We start from the raw sequence: 12777 nt of genomic DNA, 5'->3' as shown, positions 1-12777 counted from the left end.
ACATGGCCCCTTCTTCCAACAGAGTGCCATTTTGTCTGTATTGAAAATCTGTTTAGTGTAGCCACGTTCATCAAATATCTTATCTAGATATTCTGGATAACTTGCTGCATTTCTCCATTAGCACTTGCCGCCTCACCTTGCACTTTTTTGCTTCTTTCCTTAAACCCTGTGATCCCATGAACCTCTTCTGGCTTCAAACATTTCTTCTGCAGCCTCCTCACCCTTCTCAGCCTTCATAGAATTGAAGAGAGTTAGGGTCTTGCCATGGATTATGCTTTGGCCCCAGAGAATGTTGTATCTGGTTAAATATTCTATACAGAGCAGTGGAACATTCTCATATCAGCAATCACACTATTTTGCTTTCTTAGCATTTGTGTGCTCACTAAAGTAGCACTTTTAATTTCCCTCAAAAACTTTTCTTTGCACTCTCACATTGGCTGTTTGGCACAAGAGGCCTAACTTCTGGCCTATTTTGGCTTTCAACAGTTCCTTCCTCACTAAGCTTAATCATTTCTCTCTTTGCATTTAAAGTGAATTCCAGTACTAGGTATATACCCAAAGTATTATAAATCATTTTACTATAAAGACACATGCACATGTATGTTTTTTGTGGCACTATTCACAATGGCAATGACTTAGAACCAACCCAAATTTCTGTCAATAATAGACCGCATAAAGAAAATGTGGCACATATACAATATGGAATACTATCTGGCCATAAAAAAGGATGAGTTTATGTCCTTTGCAGGGTCATGGATGAAGCTGGAAACCATCATTCTCAGCAAACTATCATAAGAACAGAAAACTAAACACCGCATGTTCTCACTCATAAGTGAGAGTTGAACAATGAGAACATATGGACGCAAGGAAGGGAATATCACACACCAAGGCCTGTCAGGGGGTTGGGGGCTAGTGGAGGGATGACATTAGGAGAAATACCTGATTTAGGCAACGGGTTGATGGGTGCAGCAAACCACCATGACACATGTATACGTATGTAACAAAACTGCACATTCTGCACAAGTACCCCAGAAGTTAAAGTATAATTAAAAGAAAAAGAAAAGAAAAAATAATAACGTGAATTTAACATGTGAATTGTTTACTTGAGCACCTAGAGGCCATTATAGTTATTATTGGCCTTACTTCGATATTGTTGTATTTAAAGGAAAAGGGAGATTTGAGAAAGAGAACACAAACAGGAGGAGGCTGGTTCATGGAGCAGTTAGAACACACAGCCTTTCTTAAGTTCTCTGTCTTGTTTGGGCATGGTTTCTGGTACTCCCAAGAAATTACAATAGTAACACTAAAGATCACAGGCCTCCATAACAGATAGAATAATAATTTTAAAAGTGGGACATATTATGAGAATTACCAAAATGTGACACAGAGACATGAAGTGAGCATAGAGTCTTAGCAACATAATGCCAAGAGATTTGCTTGATGCAGGATTACCATACACCTTCAATTTGCAAAAATATTTAAAAATAAAAAAAATTAAAAAGCATTCTATGCTAAGTGTAGTAAAGTGCAATAAAATGAAGTATGCTTGTATTATTTTTAAATATTGGATTTAAAAAATAGTGTGTATAAGAACTGGATTCAGTACTTATACATAGGTAAATTCGAAATATATTAATAGTAGAGCCTTATGCTCATCCAGTGCTTGGCAAGGGTCAGGCATTTAGCCTATTAATTTTCAAAAATAATCTTTATATGTGTTGTTATTTACTTTACTAGTGTTATAAGATTGATAATTAAGTTAATTGTACCTTAGCATCTAGCTGATGAAAAATAGTACAACATGTTGTTTTGCAATAATGCATTTTCCCACTTAAAGTCTTGAAATTATCTTTTTTTGGGAGGTGGTGGTCTCACCTCATCACCCAGGCTAGAATGCAATGGTGATCATATCTCATTATATTCATCAACTCCTGGACTCAAATGATCCTCCTGCATCGGCCTCCCAAGAAGCTGGGACTAGAAGCATGTGTTACCACACCCAGGAATATTTTTCGTTTTATAGGGGCAGGTCTTGCTATGTGGCCCAGGCTAATCTTGAAGTCTTGGCTTCAAGCAATTCTCCCACCTTGGCCTCCCAAAGTCCTGGGATTACAGGTATGAGCCACTAAGCCTATCCTTGAAATGATCTTTGGTTCCCACTAGAGCTCACTCCTGAATAATACTTTATTGAAAAATCAGATTCTTTTGGATTTAAAATCTATTCCATTCTTAATGGAGTCACTATAGTTCAAAGCCTCTGATAATTATTAGAAAAAATCCTAATTTCTTTCTTTTTAAATAGTTCTTCTTTTATCTGTGTAATTAGGTCACTCGGCAAATAAACACTGAAATTTATTGGGAATTTATTGTATACCAGAAATTAAAATGTTTATCACAAACATTATATACTCCACAATTACTTCACAGTTGGATCTAAAATTACTCTCATTTTATAATATTATTAATGTTGGCTTTAGATAGGTTAAAAGATTAAGTATACTTGAATCTAGGCCATTTGGCTTCAAAGAGCATGATCTTAATTCACGCTTTGCCTCTCCTCCTCCTCCTTCCTGCACAATGTCCAATGACTTACTACTGACTCCTTTCTGTTTCAACATTAATTTCATACAATTTAAAATAGATGTAAAAACAGGACAATATAATAAACTCCCATATATCTATTACCAGCTGAAAACATTATCAACTTAGGACAAATCTGATTTCATATATTGTCCCACCCATTTATCTTTGTGTATATTATTCTGAAAGAAACACGACATATCATTCCATTTCATCTGAAAATTATTCTGCATATCTTATGACACTACATACAATAAATTCTTTTTTAACAATACCACCAAACCATTAGGACAACAATTTCTTAATATCAGAAAATATACAGTTAAGTTTTTTATTGTATTAGGATCCAAATAATTTCCTTAAATTGTAGTGGTTGACCTTGATCGTTCCTCTTTCACTTACAGATTCTCTTTACATAGCTTCTCTCTCCTCTAATTTCTGTTAGTTACTTTTCAAATAATTGTTCAAACATGTTTTCCAATTTTTTTTCAGATATATTCTCTCTCATTTTCTCTACTCTGGTGACTACAATTACATGTATATTAGGTAACTTGAAGTATTCCCATTGCTAACCAATGCCCTTCTAATTTTACTGAATTTTTGCTTTGCACTTTAGTTTGAGTTGCTGCTTTCATCATGTCTTCAAGCTCACTAATACTGATTTTGCAATGATAAATTCTTAATCCCATCCATTGTATTTCTATTTCATATTTTGTAATTTTAATTCACCTGGATTTTCTACAATTTTTATTTGTGTCTTTGTTGCATCATCCACGTTTCTATATTCATGATATAATAATTTAAGTGTATCATAACAACTGTATTAATTCCTTGTCTGCTAATTCTAACATGTGTCAGTTGTGGGTCAGTTTTAGTTGGTTTATATTTCTCATTATGAATCAAATTTTTCTTCTTCTTTGCATTTCTTGGCATCTTTCATAAATGCCAGATAATTTTGAATTTATCTTGTTGGGTGCTGGATATATTGGTATTGCTACAATATCCTGAGTCACAGTTTCTTTAAAACAGTCTGTTCCTTTCAGTCTTGTTTTAAAAAACAGCTAGAATCAGAGCTGTGTTTAATTGAGGACTATTTCCCATCCCACTCTTCTGGGAAATAAGCAAAACGCTCTGAGCGCTCTACCCAAGGTCCTGTCAATCCTGAAGTTTTCTTGTCTGGCTGATGGGGACAGGCACTATTCCTGGCCCTGTGTGTCTCTGGGAATAGTTCTTCCTTATCCTTTCAGAAGGTCTTCCCATGCCATGAATTGTTCTCTTACATGCATGTACTGCTCAAAATTCTATTGAGTACTCAAGTGGAATCCTCTGCAGATTTCCAGGTGATTTTAGAAATTTTCTCATCTTCAGTATTCTGTCCTGTGAACTCTAGCTGCCTTGGTCTCTTAGTTTCCAAAGACTACGACAAAAATTGCCATAAATTTGGTGGCTTAAAACAACAGGTATTTATTTTCTCCTAGTCCTGGAATCCAGAAATTCAAAATCAAAGTGTCTGTAGGGTTGATTCCTTCTATAGAGTGTGAGGGGGAATCCGTTCCATGCCTCCGTCTTAGCTGCTTATCTCACTGCCTGGCAATCTTTGGTGTTATTTGACTTGTAGATCAATTGAAACTGATCCAGAACTGACATATGCTAGAATTAGAATATGATGAATGAGCACAGTTATTATTATACACTTAAGTTGCTATATCATGAAATTAGAAACATGGATGATATAATAAAGGTACAAATAAAAATTACAGAAAATCCAGGTGAATAAATATTACAAAATTCCTGCCTTTGTTTTTATGCCATCTTCTTCCCTGCATTTCTGTGTGTTCCTTTCCATCTCTTATAAGGAAACTTTCTCTGGACCTACAGTAATCTAGTAAAATGTGATCTCAATTCTTACCTTACTTCTGTATGCAAAAACCCCTATTTCCAAATATGGTTACATGCAGAGGCTCTGGGAGAACATGCATTCAGGAGACTCTATTCAATCAACTGTGGTTTCCCTGGAACCCTTAACCCTGTCTCCTGAGATCCCTGAAATCTGAGTTCCCAGGCCCTGTGGCTCAGCTTAGAAACTTTTTCACAAGGTAGTAAACTGAAGCTATTTTGGGGCTCCCCTGCCATGTGGAGCTGTGAGTCCATTAAATATCTTTTTCTTTATAAATTATGCTGTCTCAGATATGTCTTTATTAGCAGCATGAGAATAGATAAATACACTTCATTTTGGCAAAAAAAAAAAAAGAAGGTTTTTGTTGTTGTTTTTTAGATTTAATTTATTTTGTAGTTAGCAACATGACCATGTTATTTTAAAGTACCTGAATATTGTTCTGTGACTAAGTTCAGGTGATTTTTCTTAAATTTGGCTTTTTTAAAACCATTGAATATTAAAAACTCTGTTCTATTTTAATAGGAAAAGAATCTGTATCAGGAGAGGTATTAGCAGAGATGCGAAAGAGAAAGAAGCATCAGGAAGAGGAGAAAAGAAAGAAAGAAATTTTGTGCCTTTAAGATGACAACAATGAGATAAATTGACAAGTTATATATGTATATGTGTGTATATATATTTAAATGATATTTTCCAAACAAAAGTTATTTCATAGAATTACCTTCAACAATAGATGATTGAAAATAAAGTGGTACAAACTGGATTAATTCTATGTTCCATATATAGTGTGTATAATATGGATACTACAGAGAAAGAGAGAGAGAATGAGAGAAAGAGAGAGAGAGAATATGCATCCAAACCAATTTTCACACACATAGGTGCTGTGAGATGTTCAGAGAAACAGTATTTTATAAACTATCCCAGTTATGCTTTTCTCTTCCCAAACTGTCAAATGTGAGTTACAGTCTTGTAACTTCCATATGTATTTAATTTAGCATAGATACTCCACTGCCATTCTTAATAGTGTCTACAAGGAGATCCAGCTGTGAAGAATTCCCTTTGCTATTTTTTTCTTCGATTTTGAAAACATATTTTGGCTGCGACATTCATCCACAAAAAGTGCATTTATGTGTTGAAAAAAATATTCCTAATGTTGAATAAATGTATCCATGCCTTCTAAAACTCTCAATTGTTTTCAGTATATCCATCTGATCTTCAACATGCCTGACAAAAACAAGCAACGGGGAAAGGATTCTCTAGTTAATAAATGGCGCTGGGAGAACTGGCCAGCCATATGCAGAAAATTAAAACTAGACTCTTTCTCTAACACCTTATACAAAAATTAACTCAAGACTGTTTGAAAAACCCCAAACTTATAAGCCTGGAAAAAAATCAAAGCAATGCCATTCAGGGCACAGGCACAGGCAAAGATTTCATGACGAAAACACCAGAAACAATTGAAACAAAAGCAAAAATTGACAAATGGGATCTAATTAAACTAAAGAGCTTCTGCACAGCAAAAGAAACTATCATCAGAGTGAACAGGAAACCTACAGAATGGGAGCAAATGTTTGCAATCTATCCATCTGATAAAGGTTTAATATCCCAAATCTACAAGGAACTGAAACAAATTTACAAAGAAAAACAACCCCATTAAAAAGTGGGCAAAGGACATGAACAGACACTTCTCAAAAGAAGACATTTATGTGGCCAACAAACATATGATAAAAAGCTCAACATCACTATCATCAGAGAAATGCAAAACAAAACCACAATGAGATACCATCTCACACCAGTCTGGATGGCGATTATTAAAACATCAAGGAACAGCAGATGCTGGCAAGGTTGCAAAGGAAAGGGAACCCTTTTACACTGGTAGTGGAAATGTAAATTAATTCAATCATTGTGGAAGACAGTGTGGTGGTTCCTCAAAGACCGAGACCCAGAAATACCATTAGACCCAACAATCCCAATACTGGGTATATACCCAAAGAAATATAAATCCTTCCATTATAAAGATACATGTTTGTGTATGTTTGCTGCAGCACTATTCACAATAGCAAAGACATGGAATCAACCCAAATGCCCTTCAATGATAGACTGGACAAAGAAAATGTAGTACATATATGCCATGGAATACTATACAACCATAAAAAGGAATGAAATCATGTCCTTTGCAGGAATATGGATGAAGTTGGAGGCCATTATCCTCAACGAACTAATGCAGGAAAAGAAAACCAAACATTGCATGTCCTCACTTATAAATGGGAGCTAAAAAATGAGAATCCATGGACACATGATGGGGGAACAACACACACTGGGGCCTGTCAGCGGGTTGGGCAGGGGAGGAAAAGCATTAAGAAGAATAGTAAATGGATGCTGAGCTTAATCCCTAGGCGATGGGATGATCTGTGCAGCAAACTACCATGGCACACGTTTACCTGTGTAACAAATCTGCATATCCTGCACATGTACCCTAGAACTAAAATGTAAGTTGATGAAATAAAATTTTAAAATGTGGTGTATACAAAAAATGATTAAAGCACTATATTGGCTGGTGTCTAAGACAAAAATTATCTTTGAAATTCTCAAAAGAATTAACCTATAGGCTGGAATATACTTTTGTCCTAACCTGTTCTGGCAGACACAGGTTTGTTGTTTATAATGAATGTAAACTTATCATCTTAACTCCAAAATTTTGAGACATAGCATAAGCACCATTTCACTGTTCATTGATGAGAATAGCACACTTTTTATCTTAAAAGTCTCGTCCTGTGTCATTTACCCAGTATGATCTCACTGTACCATATGTATAAATCATCATTAAATTTATCATTCTATTATTAAATCAATGTTTATGATACTCTCTGTGTTTTTGCACCCTATTGCTCAGATTATGTCATTTGATGACAGGGTCCATGTTATACTTTTGGTATGTGTCCTTACCACCTAGAAGATATATGATACATATGTTAAATATTAAATGAACACTTAATTCAGACTCTTATTGTGATTACTTTTCAATTCAATCTGTTCACTCTGCCACATAAACTCTTGCCATGGTCACATTGCATAAGGAAATATAGGACATTGAGTCATGAAGAAATATAATTTTTAATGTTTTAACAATACAACCACAGTTTTTATTCTTAGAGAACAGGAATCAAGCAAAGGAAATTTATCACGTTATATGTCTATTTCTGCTATTGATGCTGTAGAGAGCATCTTCAGGTAGAATAAAATACAAAAAAAATCAGATTATTGCCTGGAAATAACCTCTTAATGGTGTGTATATATTTCTTAATGAATAAATTATAAGTTTATAAAATCTAAAGGAATATTTTAAATAGCATGTTTACTTTCTGAATAAATGTGTTTAAAGTCCTGAAGAAACATGTTACTTCTCCAGAAATATGTCCTGTAATACAACAATAATGTCACTCAATGTTTTTAACATAGCAGGATTGTCTCTTTAAGACAGAGTCAAGAACACACCTTTACTATCTCCCATTCGGATTATTCTCTTCGTTATAGTATCAGAAATCATAAAACCACATTTCCAAGATAACGGAATTACAATTGAGGTATTAGAAATAGGGCCTGAACTTTGAGGAAAACATGGTAATGACAGTAGAAAAGGACAATTTCTCTATTTCAGTTCATGTGTAGAAGCAAAATTTTCTGCCCTCTCCTTCAATAAAATAAAACAAAACAAAAATGACAAACACAGGCATTCCAATTTCTAACTTCATAGATGAGAACTACTAACATAAAATATTTGTTCACATCTGAGTGTAAAGAACTTCAGTTGAATCTGTGAATCAGAAAGAATGTTTGCAATAACTTAATAGGGGAGTGAAATCTGCAAAAAAGTGCAAAAAGGATCTCACTCATGAGGTGGAAATGTTTTTCCCCTTTATTAACTAAAGGCATTTTGACTAAAAGATTATTGAATGATGATTTCCTGTAAAAACATCTATGCATACATGATCACCAATTCCACTTGGTCTTTGAACATTAAGAAATGTACCCTATTTCCTATTAGAATGCAAACTCCCATGCAAGATTAATACACATCATAAAATTGAAGCCATAGAATAGGATCACAGAATCTAATTATAAACCTTACTTTGTATAATTCTTATTTCAGATAAAATTATGCTTTTTAATCCAGAATGTGATGGGGGACAATTGTGTGTTAATCCTACATTACTCTGGTCCTTGAAAAGTTCAAATGACTTTTGTAATGAGAGATTTGGAACTCTGGATTTTATCACAAATATATTTTATTGCATGCAAAAGACACTACAACATTAAATTGCACTGCTTAATATTTAGGTAAAACCAAAATAATATATTTTACCTAAGTAACATATTTAGGTAAAAACATTAAAAGGAATACTATTAAATATTTGAGATTATACATCTTTGGTTATGTAATCCTTTTCTTAATTCTCCGAGCTCTAACCCACACTTCTTTCTTATTCAATAAATCCTATATTAATAATACAACCACCAGAGTCCAAGGATACAATTGCATTTTTTAATCCCACATATTTTTCACTGTCACTTGCTAGTTTAAGGCAGATATATCAATGACACATTAACTAAGAGGGTAACAGAACTGGTCAGTATTCTTTATCCAGTTGACAATAGAAAATCCAAAGCAAAAATTGCTTCCCAGAATATGGTAAGCTATATTGTGCCACTCTATATTCTTACTATAGCACTGTGATTATAAACAGAATATCTACAGTCAGACTACCTAGAATCACTTCACAATCGTGCCAATTAATGGCTCGATGAATGACCTTGGATAACTTTATTAACCTATCTATACCTCAGTTTTCTCATCACTAAAATGGGGATAACAATAGTAATCCTGTCATTATGTTGCATAAGAATATGTTAATATATTTATATATCTCAAACATTTAGAATAGCGATCATTACGTAATGAGCTCCCAAAACGTCTTAGCTGTTACTGGCCTGGCTTTGCTCTGGGCTGCCCCCTGTTTCATGCACTACCCTACTTTCCACAGTGTCAGTATCTTAATTGCTCAAGACCTGGGGACGTGGTTCTTTTATGTTTCTCTTTCCAATATCTGGATTTAACCAGATAACAGACACTTAGCAAATACGTACTTCAGACAAAACTAAATGTCATCTATCAACCTACAGTCACCTCTTCATGAAGCTGCCTCATCCTATCAAGATTTTATGACGCTTCCTTTGTGCCCACCTTATTTTTCACATGCCCCTCTCACACTACCTTAAACATCTTATTACATATATTTTGTTTATTTGTCTGTATATTAACTATCTATTTCTATGTAGCAAATAACTTAACAATTAGGCTTAGACCTCTACAAATTTATCGGTTTCCAGCTTGTGTGCGTCAGGAGTCCAGTTATATTAATATAGATTAGCTGAGTCCTCTATTCAGCATCCCACAATACTGAAATCAAGGCATTAACTGTGGCTACCATCTCATCTAAGGCTTAGTGTCCTCTTCCAGCTCATAGGTTTTTGGCAGAATGTATTTCCATGCCATTACATGGCTGAGGTTCCATTTTCTTGCTGGTTCTTGGTCAAAGACTTTTCTCAGTTTTAGAGTTCAGCCTCAGGTGACCTCCTCTCACAACATGGTAGGTTGTTGCTTAAAGACAAGCAGAAAAGTGTTTGCTGCTGCTTCTTGTCGTCTTTAAGGACTCAAATAACTAGGTCAGGCCCACCCATGATTAACTCCCCGTTGATTAACTCATAGTTCATTAAAGGACTTTATCATAGTTATGGGGGTGATTTCCCATTATATTCACGGGTCCAGCCTACATCAAGAGAGAGGATTGTACAGGGTGTATAATCATATACATTTTAAAATTCTGTCTACAACAATTAGTTAGCACCCCGTGAATTAATGAAAAATAGGGGCACGTTCAAGTTCAGTCTTTCTCTGCAACACCATCACCTTGTAAAAGATCCAATCATTATTTGTTGAAGAAAGAAAAAGAGAATAATTGAATGAATGAATATAAACCATACAGTAATATGTGGATGCTAAAGATAACCACAAGAAAGCATCTGGGTTATGTGTGGTCAACATGCATTGAAACATCTAATTTTGCCAAGATTTTAGACTTTAAGGTACTGGGAAAGGTAATCATTTTGAAATCACCAATCATTTCTTGATGATTTCAAGTGACTTGTCAGTACCCTATTTTCCCCACAACATGAAAGCTAGTCAATATTTGTATGGCTTCTCTAAGTCACTGTAATTTTTCAAACCCAGCCTCAACCTGCTATTGCTGTCTGAAAACGCATTTGGGTCTGAACTCACAATCTTTTTGATTGGGTATAGATCCCAGGATGCTCCACTAGTTGGCTGATGTTTAGTTTAATTTGTTCAGAACGACTAGAGTATGAGAACTAGACGTCTATAGATTTTGATGGGTTTACAGAAACAAATATTTATTTAACCTGATTCTCAATGGATGTCCAACTGGAGCACAAATGAATGCAACTTTGTTGACATTTTAAAGGATGGAAGGACAAATTGGATCATATACATGATGTGAACTTCTAATGTGTCCTGTGCTGGTAGTATAGGGCAAGTGACTGGAATGAAACCTGATAGTTTTAACGTTGCCTTAATTCAAAACAGCTGTTTTAAATGTTTCATTTCAAAATAGCCGGAATAGCATTCACACACAAGGAAGATGGACTACTTTAACTTCTCAGTTGTTCTGATGTTACTCAGAAGAGTTCAGCAAAATGAGAACCCCCTTTTTAGTTTGCCCTCCTTCTCTTTGAGACATTTCTTTTGATCTAATTCATGCATCATAGTCACTATTACTGTTTTATATTCTTAGGAATATTCTACATCTAAATAAAAGTGATAGAGACCAAACTAATTTAGAACAATGCTAAGAGAGAGGGGGAAAAAATAGTACTGTAACACAAATAAAAGAAAGGGCAATAGTTCTTGGAAGTGGTTTTTATTCTTGCTTTTGCATAATTTTTCTGTATAATTGGCAATTAACCTTCATTACCCCTTAAGCTCTTTACCTTCACACTTACTTCCTTTCTGAATGAGGTAGACTGATTTTTTAAAAATGCCTCCATTTTGATATCTTTAAACTTTGCCCAGTGAGAATAATTAGCATTTCCTCTGAAGAATATGCATTAGGGGTTTATTCATGCTAATTTGTATCCAGGAGAAGCCACTTGAGTAAAAATCAATTTACTAGGAGGGTATAGGTTGTATTGTGCTTTAAGCTCTTTATCAGAAAGAATTTAAGGAGGGATAGCTATGAGGCTGCTGCAATAATTTCTAGAATTGTGAATATTTAAAAAGATCTAGATGCCTCATCTTCCTAGCCACTTTTAGTTATTCAAAAATGTTTTCTGTCGGTAAACGTAAAACTACTGAACAACAAAAAGTACATCAAAGTTTCTTTACACACCTGTAACATTGCTTTATTTCTTAGGCCTTCCCTTGTAACCTTAGTCAATCTGATTTAGAATAGACTTTTAAATAAGCTCAGGAGCTTGAGAGAGTAATCTTTGGTTGTTGCAATAATGAATATACGGGGTTAATCCAATTTTCAAGTGATTCTTGAAATGATTACTCAATCTGTAGGCTTGGACAAACACAAATACGATGGTTTGATGTACGTGGTAACTCAGAGACCTCTTACTCATAATAAAACTTGCTGTGTTTGGTCTTTTTCCCCCCCTCTCTCTATTCTAGGATTTTTCATTACCAGAGCACTTTTGAACATGGACTGCATATTAGAATCACATTTTTACTGATTTTTTTTTTTTAACAATGCCCATGACTGGTCCTCATATCATATAAGTTGAATAAAATATTCTGGAGATAAGGTCCAGGTACAAGCAATTTTTTTTTTAAAATGAAAAAAATGTCCTGGAGGCTTCTAACTAAGAGCAGGGGTTATAATCACTAAAATAAGGAACACAATTCTGACGTGAGTGCACACATAATTGAAACTCACCTTGCAATATATATGTCCACTTTTAAGTAATAGTTTAATCAAAAATAGTTATAAATTTAATAAAATACACTAACTCAGTGAATATGGGAAGACATTGGGATAAAAAGACAAGATAAAGAGGATTTGTATGTTTGCAACCATTAAGAGTGAAGCAAATCAAGAACAAAGTTACGCTCAGCCCCTGAGCTATAAGAAACCTATTCAGTTTTATCCAAAAACTATGACTAAATTCACTGCAAAACACTGGATTCCAGAAAAAGTAGACATAGATTAATACATGGGAAATAT

The 12777-nt window shown here is 34.6% G+C and overlaps 1 long non-coding RNA gene across 2 annotated transcripts in view; it reads left to right on the top strand.

The window, feature by feature from the left end:
- The window catches only part of LOC105467621 (uncharacterized), a 126256-nt gene extending 119167 nt beyond the window's left edge, over window positions 1–7089 (top strand). The window contains exons 2-3 of one of the 2 annotated variants that reach the window (XR_011625668.1): window positions 1863–2115; window positions 5000–7089. This is a non-coding gene — a long non-coding RNA (uncharacterized lncRNA). The remainder of the gene's footprint in view (window positions 1–1862; window positions 2116–4999) is intronic. The other variant, XR_979038.2, reaches the window with a different exon arrangement.
- The last annotated feature ends 5688 nt before the right edge of the window (window positions 7090–12777 follow it).

The sequence above is a fragment of the Macaca nemestrina genome, chromosome 7 (assembly GCF_043159975.1).
Source record: "Macaca nemestrina isolate mMacNem1 chromosome 7, mMacNem.hap1, whole genome shotgun sequence".
In the NCBI taxonomy this organism is placed as follows: domain Eukaryota; kingdom Metazoa; phylum Chordata; class Mammalia; order Primates; family Cercopithecidae; genus Macaca; species Macaca nemestrina.
The sequence above is the reverse complement of the archived record's forward strand: the minus strand, read 5'-3'. Positions and strand labels throughout refer to the sequence as shown.